At 47.3% G+C, this 12976-nt stretch overlaps 1 protein-coding gene across 4 annotated transcripts in view; it reads left to right on the top strand.

The window, feature by feature from the left end:
* The window catches only part of LOC123935903 (neuroligin-4, X-linked), a 295963-nt gene that overhangs the window by 18679 nt on the left and 264308 nt on the right, over positions 1-12976 (top strand). For all 4 annotated transcript variants that reach the window (XM_045996731.1, XM_045996734.1, XM_045996732.1 and 1 more), the window contains exon 2: positions 12712-12879. The gene's annotated coding sequence lies outside the window, so the exon portion shown is untranslated. The remainder of the gene's footprint in view (positions 1-12711; positions 12880-12976) is intronic.

Below are 12976 nucleotides of genomic sequence, written 5' to 3'. Positions count from 1 at the left end.
AGAGAGGAGGAAGCAGGCTCCCCACTGAACAGAGAGCCCAATGCGGGACTCGATCCCAGGATCCTGAGATCACGACCTGAGCCGAAGGAAGAGGCTTAACCCACTGAGCCACCCAGGTGCCCCTTCTTTACTTTTTTCTTTTCTTCTTCTTTTTTTTTTTTTTTTTTTTTGCATATATTCCCAAAAACAGAATGGCTGGATTATATGCTCATTTTGTTTTTCACATTCGAGGGAGGGCCATGCTGTCTCCCACACTGAAGCCAACCATTTCCAAGCCCACCATACACATGGCCATTGTTCTCAAGCTAAGCTAAGAGTGCCCCGTCTCAAGACAGCTTAGGGACCAACAGAAGACTAACAAAGACGGTTTCTGGTCCCTATTGCTTTTTTGCAATGCTTTTCCCCCACAGCTTTATGGAGATAAAATTGGCATATAACATTGCATAACTGTAAGGTTTTCCCATTGCTTGGATATATTTATACATAACGTGATAAACACCAAAGCTTTCGCAGATACCTCCCTCTGGTCACACAGTGACCATTCCTTTTTGGTGGACGTAGTTAAGATTTACTCTCAACAGTTTTCAAGCATCTAATCCATTAGCGTTCATATCATCACTATATCGTGCATTAGATTTCCATAATTATTCACCTTCCCCCTGGAAGTTGGGACCCTCTGACTGGCATCTCTCCATCTTCCCCTCCTTCCCGGCCCCTGGTTACTACCATTCCACTCCCAGCTGGTAACATGACCCCCTCCTTCAGTAGGATAGTGACCGACAGGCCCTTTGCAGAAACGGCCGCATGTTTGAGAACAAGGCTGCGTGTTACGTATTCCTCCTGGGAAACAAAATCAAAGGAATGTCCTACCTGCCTTTCAAAGGCATGCTCTTGCTACAAGTAGCAGTTGTGTCCCTTTTGTTGGCGTGTGTACGTACGCTGGTGCCTGTGCCCTAAATACATTCAAATTTCCACAACGTACACTAGCGATCCTAAGTGATAGCAAAAAGAAGACGAGCGCATTTGGTTACAAAAAGGATGCGTCAGAGACGTTTGCAAACTGACAGGGGCTGGATAATATTTAAGACAAGACTGGATGTGCTCAGGTAAGTGATAGGACAACCTCGCTCTTATATGCAAGATTCACTGCCCCAGCACGGTTGATATTGGGGGTGCGTGGTTCTTTGATGCAGGTGACCGCCCCGTGCCTCGGTGGATGCTTTGCTGGCCTCACGGTGCTGCGAGCAAATCTCTTCCCAGCTGTGACCACCAGACACATCTCCAGGTGTTGCTGGAGTCCCCTGGGGGCTAAAAATCCCCGCTAGTTAAGAAGTCTGTTATAAAATGATGTGTGCCTCGGCCACATTCTCATTCTCTTTGGGGTCCTAGCGGCCCCGTAGGTGGGCTGGGCATGGCCGGAAAAACAAGTGGGGAGGGCAAACAGGTCAGTGAGCGACAGATAGCACCCACGCGATCCTTGCGCTGTTCTCGTAAGAAGAATCGACTGTATGAATTGTTGCCGCCATCACGAGCATCAGGCTGATGTCCGGGCATCGCCGCTATGGAGCAAGTTATCGAAAGGGAATGTGGAAGTGATGTATGTAAGGCAGAGCTTTAGAGAGAATAAAAAGAATAAAGACTCCTCGATAAGCATCGTTCAGGGCAAAATGCAGAACGCCACGCAGCTAGCTGATCTGAAGTTGGGCCGAGCCACGCTGCAAAGCGCAATGCAGTCGACGGGAAGACGGTGTCTGAGTGTTGGACGGGCAGAGTGATTTCCCGTTCTGTGGATGCCCGCAGATCCGACAGTCAGGACTTGCTCATGTCGGGGCAAACCTCGAACAATGAGCCGAACAGAAAATTAAACGTAAGACTCCTCGAGAACGGGGTTCTATCTTCTGAGCTGGGTTGCCGTCGATGAAAATTTAGATTCTCCAACAAAATAAGAAGTTTTCCTAGTCTGCGAGTGAAGACGAGATGCATTTATCAGGGGAAATGTGTTTTGAAGAGAGGGTATTGTGTATCTCCGAGGTTTGGAATTAGGATCAGCAACCCCGACGAACGCAGACGCAAGGTTTGCCGCAAACGACTTCATGATAGCTGACTTTGCCTGACTGTTCTTGACTCCTGGGAGAAATAGCCACCTTTTACGTGCTTAGGATTAAAGAGCAGGGTAAAACCAGTCCCTTCTATTCAGATTGTCATAAAACAGCGTTGTCATGTGCCTCATTGGAGGGGCACACCTTCCCTGGTTTCTGAAAGTCTGAATGAGACACCAAGAATTTAATTCTGTAACCTTGCATTGTGTGTCTGTGGGGGTGGGGCAGAGTGGGGGAGGGCACGCTGGTCTTTTCCTGTGCATATTTTAGCATTTATATGGGCCGCGATGAGTATCATTTCATGGCTTTCATTTTGTCGTTCATAAATGTCCTGATTACCTTTTTCTTTTTCTTGCCTCCATTTTTAAAACTTTGCTTATATTTTCGAAATTCTTTTTTTTTTAAAGATTTTTATTTATTTAATTGACACAAAGAGAGAGATCACAAGTAGGCAGAGAGGCAGACAGAGAGGGGGGAAGCAGGCTCCCCACGGAGCAGAGAGCCTGATGCGGGGCTCGATCCCAGGACCCCGAGATCATGACCTGAGTTGAAGGCAGTGGCTTAACCCACTGAGCCACCCAGCTGCCCTATTTTGGAAATTCTGATGCTGTGGCTAAAATATTCAAACTAGGGGCACCTGGGGGGCTCAGATGGCTGGGGGTTTGCCTTCGGCTCTGGTCGTGGTCTCCAGGTCCTGGGATTGAGCACCGTGTCATTGAGATCCTGGCTCAACGGGAAGTCTCCTTCTCCATCTCCCTCTACCTCTCCCCCTGCTTGTGGAGCCCTCTCTCTCTCTGGTGAACAAATAAAAGCTTAAAAAAAAATAAAAACTAAAATATTCAAGCTAACCAATGAAACAGATTTAAAATAAGTTTTTGTTCCACAAGGAAAAAGTCAAGTAAGCTCGGCTCTGGCAAAAGGATGAGGGGAACCCCATTGATTATGCAACTGTTCTGTACAGGGTTTGATGTATGTATGCAAATCGCTCCCTCCGACAATTTGAGCGGACACGTGCGTGAATGTGAACTCCGCCGACGGCACCCAGCCGGACCTCATTCCTCAACCTCCTGCAAATACGCAGAAGCAGTGAGGTCGTTTCTATGGGGTGACAAGATGCCTGGCTGAAAGAAAACCCATCCAGCCACTCATCTAAATGTTCTGTTTCCCCGATTCCAAATTCCCGCATCTGCGTGTGTGCATGTGAGAGAGAGAGACAGCGTACAGTTTTCCCCGTCGGTTTGTCTCCAGGTTTAACACCCAACGTTCAAGGACAAACACCACGAATCCAACCATGTCATTTTGCAAATAAGCCAAGCGTGGTGGGTGGCATCGTGTCCCCCCAGAACGATAGGATGTGGTCCTCATGCCCCGCGTGTCCCAATGTGACTTTCCTTGGAAAAAGGTTCTTTGCAGATGCCTTAAAGAGGTCAGGCAATAGGGCCCCGATCCCATGAGAGCAGTGCATCTAAGAGGGGGACACAGCGTATGCAGACACAGGCACCCACGCTGGGATGACAAAGTGAAGACTCAGACCCCCAGGGAGAAGGCAGGCTCCTTGGATCATTCAGAGCAGCGTGGTCCTGCCAACACCTTGATTATTGGCATTTGATGGGAGAATATATTAAACCTCCAGCGTGTGATCCTTTGTGCCTGTAGCCCCAGGAGCCCCGCCAAGATGCAGGGCTGTGTGCAGGACCGACCCAAAGGGAAGCAGCCTGGGTAGAGCCAGGTGAAGGGCAGACCCCCAGCTCAGCCCTGTGCTCTTTCCTTAGCCTCACCTGGCTTTTCTGACGCTGTCCGGCATTGGCGCGGGAGGGACATCTGTCCTCCAGAGTCCCCTCCGTTTCATCAGCGTTTGAGAGATGACGCCGCGGCATCACACCCCGGCACCCACGTGTTCTGGGCGTGGTTGTGGGGGTGAGCGTGGTGGTCCCCCTTTGTAATTGCAGCCTTCTGCAGGGACGTGCTGGGGTTTCCTTCTCCTTGACTGTGAAACGAGCGGGTTGGACCCATCCCCAGGTCCTCTCCAGCTCATTCTGCGTGATTCCAGAGCCACGATCATTGTAATTAAGACTCTTGACTTGAATGCCGCTCATTTCCAGCCCTGATGAGTGACATGCACGCTCCGCGTGTTTTCTGAATCAGCTTCCTTGTGACCTGGTGAAGGGGTGCGTGCGCGTTGAGAAGAGGGGGTGTGCGGCTACAAATGGTGACGTCTGGTACACGTCCGGGGGTGCTGACGTGCTGGACCACCTCGAGGTGATCCCAAATCTGGCCGTTCAAGCACGGTGCAGCGTTTACGGGACAAAAACCTACGCTGAGCTAAAATTAAACGGACGACATCGGTATGATTTGTCACATCCTATGTTTGCGTCTGTCTTGCTTCTGTGTCTCGCTCTAAGGAAAGATCAAGTCCGGCATGGGTTTTCTCCAGCGTATTTTCAACGTGTAATCATGCACGATAAACAGTTGAGCGAGAACGATTTCGCAGCGTTTATAGGGTGGCCGAGGCATGTCTTCATCTCCCAATTGGTGTGAATGGCAGATCCTTTTGAAACTTTACGGAACGTTTTATACATTGAGCAACGCGCGCATGTTGGACGTTTTTGTGGGGGAAGGAAGGCACGTCGGCTCCCTCTTGGTGCGTGTGGTTCAGTGTGGTCCAGAAATGATGACATTAAGACCATGTGACATCATTACCTAAGAGGAGTGGCTCAATGAATGTTGGCAGGGCTGGGAGAACATGGGGATTCCTCATAGGGGATGCTCCTTCAGGGTTGGGTTCATGGGACATCTTCCAAGGGAAGTTAAGTCCTTCCAGTAGAGACAGGGTTGAAACAACCTGAGTTACTGGTGGGGAAGAGACAGATTTTGGAGTCTGAAAGTGTGGCATTCAGAGCCGGTGCTAAAAGACCCCTGTGATGTGAATGAGGGACAGAGCTGGCGTCTGGACTCTTGGTTTAGCCTCCATCCTGTACCCGTGCATCCGTGGCTCAGAGTAGGTTCCCACCCGTTTCATTTCTGTTCTTTGAGTAATACTGTTGGGAAGATTGTCAGCTAAAGAAGGCACTGAACCCTAGGTCTTATGCTTTTGAAGCCCATCCTCTAGGGCAGTGTTTCTCAAACTTGACTATCCGAACCCCCTGCAGGACTTCTGGGCTCCATCCATCAGAGTTTCTGAGTCGGCGGATCCAAGATGGCACCCGCGTGAACTTGCCGCTGCTGGTCCAGGAGGGGTCACACTCTGAGAACCATTGCCTTTGGTTCTTTTCACATTACATTTCCACCAACGACCTGTTTAACTTGTGACTCTCATGTACTATTTCGGTCCCTCCTACTTGTGGCTTTAGCCACTAACTCTGGGTCTGGTAGTTTGGTTTTGACGTGAGTCTTGTGCTTTTGATTTACACGTTGTCTTTGTTTTCAGATTCCCGGTCAGTGCAAACCAGGACCTATTTATTGGGCACCTACCATGTGCTGTGCACTGTGCGGGATGTAGAGGTTAATAATAACCTCCATAAAAACTCATTGATATGCTGGATGTTATTTATCCCCCCATGTTTCCAAAGGCTCAGCTCATAATTCAAATCACTTGAAGGCAGTCTATTGTTTTCCACTTCAGAGATCCAGGGGCACATTCTGTCTCAAACAAGGTAGGCAGCTACCTTGCCTTCAGAGATGAAGAAACCAGGAATAGAGCTTCACTTATTCACTCCCTCATTCATTCCTTGGATAACCATATATGCACATCTTATTTTGAGAAGGTCACCAGACTAGATAATGCAAGACACAGAAACACAGATAAGATTCAACCCCTGATCCCGGTGAGATCACCATCGCAGGAGAGAAGACAGAATGATCAATGAAGTACTTTTACTACAAGGCATGCACACCACACAGTCCATAAGGACGATGAAAACACGACCTTGGGAAAATAGAGTCTTACTTTCCACTAGAATTGTATTTGGCACTGGGATCACTTGGGGCAATTTGTTATTTGTCTATCACTGCATAAAACATTCCCCTAAAACACTGCTTAAAGCTGAAAATACTGATTATTTCATAGTGTTTCTGGAATCCAAGAGCCACACGGCTTGGTGGTTCCGGTTGGGGTTCTGGCGTGATGCTGCGCTCCAGCTGGAGACTGGGGTGGACATTTTAGAAAGGCGGTGGAGATTCTCCCTTATGTGTCCCTCCCTTAGCAGGAGACCCTAGTTCTTTGCCACATGAGTCACTCCCTAAGGCCAGGTATAAAACATGGGTGTTTGGTTTCCTTGAGTTGGGGAGGAGAGAGACAGGCAGAGAGGGAGGGACCCTAAGATGCAAACTGTGGTCTTTTCTGCCTTGAACTGGGAGGTTGGTTCATCATAAGTTCTGCATGCTGTTGGTCACACCTGGCACCAGTTTGGAAGGGGACAGCTGGGGGGTGTTGGTACATGGAGGCCAGGACCATTGAGGGCCACCATGGAAGCCAGTTTGTCAAAGAAACATTTATAAAGAAGGTTCCTTGTGATCTGTATCTCAGGAAGGATGGGGTTTTGTGTGAAGAGCAAAGGAGGGAGTGTCATTTCAAGCTCAGGTAGTTGCGTTGGATGACTAAATTGACATCAGAGCATTCTAGATGGCGGAACCCAATGGTAAAGCAAAGAGATGTTATTCCGTTGGCTCTGGGGGAGACCTGCTCTTGCTTTTGCTGACGTGAACCATTCACAGAATGTCAGTTTTATGGCAGATGCGATGGAGGTGGATGGTTGGTAGTGATGGAGATGGAGGTTGAGGCCATGAGGTTAATAGTGTGAATTGAGACTGAGGGGCAGGAGATGGTGAGGAATTCATGACACTCCCGCAAAGCCCCAGAAGGTGGTCTTGATGGCTCTGTCTTGCATAGAGAGCCAAGCAATGGGGTCGCCAATGGAGGCTGTCACGTGTCAGGTCATTTCGTTAAGGGAAGGGAGAGGGTTCAGAACTTGGCTGAGGGTTCAGAACATCGGTCAACATTGCCAAATGCTAAAGACATCTGTGAGACTCGTAGAAAACAGGGGGTTCTTGGTGGTTTTCAGGTAACCGATGGACTTGAAAAGATGCGCTTCTCAGTCTTCCACAATCTGTGGTTTATAGTGTTTCTCTCTGAAACTGGCCTCCCATATTCATTATCAAGACCTTCCCCACCGCTCTCCTCATCTGCCCGCAAACCTGCTTATGTCCTGACATGTCGTACCTTGAGGGAAGGGCTCGTCATAACACACATTTTTTTATTTCTTCCCACATCTCTTCTGCTTTCTGTTCCGATAGCACACCTGGGCTCTGTGGCTTGCCCCAGGCACCACTACAGGTGCTGACATGTCAGCAGAGCCAACGTTCTTCTCGGAGTTTCTGTATAGACTCTGACGTGTTCATCGTCTGTCCCTCCTTCGAGGGGCTTTATCCTTCCTTGAATTCCTGAACGTTCTCCCCTCTAGTTCCCCTTACTGCCTTTCGATTCCTTTAGTGAACTTTTCTGACTCTGAACTTTTCGTCTGCTCCCTCTGCTTCAGGCCCAGACCACTTCTCCAGCTTCCAGACTGCCCCCACGTAGCTCTGCCCCGGTTCGTGATATAACCGTGCCTTCTACCTGGGAGCCCCACGTGGGTCCACTTTCTGCTCTGACTTTTCTTTCAAGCCGCCTCCTGCTCTCACAGTTGCCTCTTTTTGATAACTTTGTCTATGTGCTCTGCTGAAGCTCAGTTCAGTGTGCCCAGGTTCTGCCTTTTGTCTTTCTTGCCAAGCTTGCTCTGTTTCCTGCATTTTGTTTTCCCAGGAGAGGCATCCTGTGCACGCAGTCCCTCATCCTGCTGTTTGCAACCCTCTGTCCAGTCTGCCTACTGTAAATCATTTTCCACGTCTCTCTTTATTGCCCTGACTGTGATACGTCTCCACTGTCCATGGCCGTGTTCTCACTTGCCTTCTACTGCTAGTTTACTACCATCCTGTCTATGGCTGTTCACACGCTCCCATCTATTTCTAAACCTCTCCCTGCTCCACCTTCCTAAAAGATAGGTTGCATCAGAGGACTGTCCAGGAACTGCCCTCGAGCACACATGGGTCTTTCATCTCCTGAACCAGCCACTCTCAAGTCTGTCCTGACCTCTCCTCCCTGAGCATCTCTGGGATCCACCGCACCTGTTCCTGGTCTTCTCGCTCTGCTCTCCTCAGGCCGTCCTTCAACCTGGGGACTGTTACATTCTTGTCTCCCACGTTGGTTGGGAAAACCACTCCTCAACTCCTGCGTTCCTCCTTTACTCACACACTCAAGTACTTCCTGTCACCAAATGCATGGGGACCCCGCTCCCCCACTGAGCCATTCTTTGTGGCACTAGGAGGTTGTCCTACAATTCAGTTCAATTTGACTCTAACTATAGTCAGTGCATTTGCCACCGGTGAAGGGCTCAGTCCCATAAGACTGTCTCGACCACAGATGTCAACTGCAAACTATAGGTCCCCAGGTGACTCACAACTTTTCTCTAATCAGCTACAAATCAGAGGTTCCTACAACCCCCTCCTTGGGTTGCATCGTTTGCTAGAATGGCTCACAGAACTCAGGGAAACTTTTCCTTGATGTCTTCTAGTTAATCTTATAATAAAGGACGCGATAAATGATACAGATGGAGAGGTACATAAGGATGAGGTCTGCGAGGGTCCTGAAAGGGAGCTTCTGTCCTCGGGGGGTTGGAGGAGCCACCCTCCCAGCCATGGATGTGGTCACCAACCCCAGAACCTCCCTGAACTCTGTCCCTTTCCTATTTGATGGAGTCTTCATCACATACCCATGGCCAATCTTTAACTCAGTCTCCAGGCTGTTCATCTTTCCAGAGGGTAGAGTGGGGCTGGAAGTTCCAAGGTTCCAACTGTGACTTGGTTTTCCTGGTGACCAGCCCCCATTTAGAAGCCATGTGGGAGACCAGCAAGAGTTTACTCATTAGAACAAAAGACAGTCCTGTTACCCAGGAAATGCCAAGGGGTTTAGGAGCTCTGTACGAGGAACCATGGCCAGAGACCAACTATTAGAACAAAGATGTTCCTAGTGCTGTTAACACTTAGGGAATTCCAAGGGTTTTAGGAACTCTGGGCCAGGAACCAGAGGCAGAGAGAGAGAACCATACATTTTTTTCCCCTAGTATTTCACACATATGTGTACCTACTCCATCACATGAGGCTTAGATTGTCTTGTACTTCCTTTCTTCTCTAACATTGGCATGCAGACCCTCGTCTCCGGTGCTCATCACTTTCTAACAAAGGGGCCAGGCTGTCTGATTTCCTAGCTATGTGAAGTTCGTTTTTTCTTTTGTTTGTTTCTTTCTAAAGATTTTGTTTTTATTTGACAGAGAAAGACAGTGAGAGAGGGAACAAAAGCAGGGGGCATGGGAGAGGGAGAAGCAGACTTCCCACCAAACAGGGAGCCCTACACGAGGCTTGATCCCAGGACCCTGGGATCATGACCTGAGCCAAAGGCAGACGACCTTCAGCTCAGGTGCCCCTAAAGTTGATTTTTTTCATGTTCAGTTTTCTCATCCATTAGGGAGTTATGAAGAGAGTCCCTCCATCTAGAGGTGTTTGCAAGACGAGTAAGTTCATGATGCATGTAAAATACCTAAAAATAGAGGCACATCGTAAGGCAGGCTTTTCGTAGTATTTATCTTTGATCTTCCTTCCTCTTGCTCTGAAATGTTTTACAAGGGATGGCCACATGTGACCGTTAGATTCAACCCCAAATTCTCTTTATTGACTTACTTGACTTTACACAGTGAGCCTGGTGCCCTCTCCCCAGCTTGACCCCACAGGACTGTGGGATTTACACCCTCCTGGTATACCAGTTGTCTTTCGCTTTTGTGCCGTAACTAAGCATGTACCGAATTAGAACATTGCCTGTGCCCCTTCCCCTGCCTTCTCTCTTCCCACGTAACATGGATTACATGCTCTCTTGTCTCCATATTTAGCCCACTGTTGACGTCCTTCTTGGAGCTCCCTCAGATTGGAAAGCATTTTTGTTTTCTTGCCCACCTAGGTGTGTTTTAATGTTTTCCTGCCTTCCCTGAAACACGTGTGTTTCGGCGAGTTCCACTCAGAGGAGGCGCCGGTTGGGTGATTGTTGGAGAAATGAGTAGTTGCCAGACGCTCTGTGGGTTTTCACTGAATGAAGGAGAAAATCAAAGGTCGCTGTTGAGGACAAGCGTTAAGAACCCGGCCATCTCCGTGTCTTCGAAAATGCCGCCGAGCCAGAGAGAGTATCAGAGGACATCTTTGATCCTTTATTTAACGTAGTTGTAGCGGCAAGTTTGTCTTCCCCCTAAGGGAACATCGCTCTTCCTCAATTACTGAGCTTATAAACGTGCACGATTAACTGAAAATGTGTGGATTAGTCAATATACTTATGTGATTTATTTTTAGAAGCCTTTTATCTTTTTTTTTTAAATTTTTTTTCTTGCTGTTATGGATGTTCCTAGACTTTTTACAATTTTTCTTCTGTATTTTTTTTTAAAGACCGCATCAGAGAAAGACTTCCAATTTCCCATTCTAGCCCATACCTATAAAATTGAGAGTGATAAATTTTAGGGACACTAAGGATTTTGGAGCTTAATTATTTTATGTCTTACACGAAAGCTATAAATTTGCATGCTTTGCTGTTTGTGTCTACTGCTTGCTGAATAGATGACTCAAGTAGTTTTTAGTTTCGTTGTAAAGGTTTGGGTCAAACCTAGCCATGTGGGGCTAGAAATGAATTCTTTGAGAGTTCATCTGAATTTTGGGTTGATTCAGGAGGAGTAGGATTGTGTAACGCTGTAATTCACAGTATATATTTTAAGTCACGCTTTTTACGTTCTGAAGAGAAATTTGTCTCTATGTTGCTTTTCACTCGGCTTTGATAATGCTAAAAATTAAACAATTTGAACATTGTATAAGACTGGGAGCAAATCCAAGGCAGAAACAGATGTTTTATTAAATATGCATCTTTTCCAAAATGGATGTAATTTGGAAGATTGTTCTGTTTGAGAGATGGGAGATAAAATTTGGGTTACATAAATTAGGTTACTTATGTTAATTTGAACATTTATGTACACATCTAGAAATATCCAGGATGACCCCCCCCCCCGAAACCTAGACATACATTCTTTTCTTATGTCAGCATTCCTTTTTTAATAGCTACCGAAGAAATCTCTCAAAATGAAAATTCCTCTCATCTTTCTTGCAGAAAATCGGCAGGTCACTGTGACTCAAGAAAAAGTTAAATAAATGATGAATAACCCTAGGATTTTTTTTTGAAGATTTTATTTATTTATTTGACAGAGATCACAAGTAGGCAGAGAGGCAAGCAGAGAAAGAGGAGGAAGCAGGCTCCCCGCTGAGCAGAGAGCCCGATGTGGGGCTCGATCCCAGGACCCTGGGATCATGACCTGAGCCAAAGGCAGAGGCTTAATCCACTGAACCACCCAGGAGCCCCTAGGATTTTTAAAACATTTTTTAGGGTAGCCTGGGTGGCTTAGTCCATTAAGCATTTGCTTTTGGCTCAGGTCATGATCTCAAGGTCCTGGGATCGAGCCCTACATGGGGCTCCCTGCTCAGTGGGAACTCTGCTTTTCCCTCTGCCCCTCTCCCGCTGCTCTGGCATTCTCTCTCAAATTACATAAACAAAAATCTTAAAAAAAAAATGTGGAGCATAAGGAATAACACAGAGGATATAAGGAAAAGGAAAGGAAAAGTGAATTGGTGGAAATTGGAGGGGGAGACTAACCATGAGAGACTGTGGACTCTGAGAAACAAACGGAGAGTTTTGGAGGGGAGGGGAGTGGAGGGTTGGATGAGCCTGGTGGCGGGTATTAGGGAGGGCACGGATTACATGGAGCACTGGGTGGGGTGCATAAACAGTGAATCTTGTAACCCTGAGAAAAATAAAATAAAATGAAAACAAAAATTTTTAAATAGCTCTGAAATATATTTAGGTTTTTCTTTTCTTTCTTTTTTTTTTAAGGTTTTTATTTATTTTGGCAGATAGACATTACAGGTAGACAGAGAGGAAGGGAAGCAGGCTCCCTGCTGAGCAGAGAGCCCGATGGTGGCTCAATCCCAGGACCCTGAGATCATGACCTGAGCTGAAGGCAGAGACTTTAACCCACTGAGCCACCCAGGCACCCTGATATATGTTTAGGTTTTAAAAAAGAGTTTCTCTTCTCCTGGTTTTGTACACGTGTGTGCTAGCCTGGTGCAGACATTCGTAATGGTGCTGCTGAAGCCTAGGGAGTCCCAAGCTGAGTCATAGTGTGGACCTCTTGAGAACCCTGAGGGCTCTGGTGCAGCTGCCTGCTCATGCCTTCTGTAGGCTCTCCTCTGACTAATATGGCCCTTCTCACCCCCCTCTCTTTAGACACTCTTCTCTGCAGCTCCTAAGACTTTCCTAGGTGCTCACCTGTACCCGGCCTGGTACTTTCTATTCTTTTGTCAGTGTAGTTCGCGACAATATTTATTACGAGTTACTTAGGTACAAAGGGATACAATCGTATCAGTGCCCTCTTGGAAAGCCAGAGGCCCATGAATGCCGTCTTTTAGGAAGGCATTTCTATCTTTCTCTCTTGTATTCTAGGTATCCCCTTGACCTACTACCCAGGGTGAATGGGAATGGCTATGAACGTCTTCATGAAGCCCCGTATCTTCAGCTGTAAAGATGAAAGCATATGGAGAGGCTTCCTTGAAGCATTGTCCTAGTGTGGAACTCATCATTCTCCATTCCACGCCTCCTGTTCCTCAAAAGGTCTGTATGCTTTGACGAAGGTGCTCTCTACAGGCTAAGATTCTGTTAAAATGAAATGATAATGTGATGGCAACATTTGCTAATATATTAATGAGCT

This window comes from Meles meles, chromosome Y (assembly GCF_922984935.1).
Source record: "Meles meles chromosome Y, mMelMel3.1 paternal haplotype, whole genome shotgun sequence".
Taxonomy (NCBI): domain Eukaryota; kingdom Metazoa; phylum Chordata; class Mammalia; order Carnivora; family Mustelidae; genus Meles; species Meles meles.
Note: the sequence above shows the minus strand (reverse complement) of the source record. Positions and strands in the feature narration are given on the sequence as shown.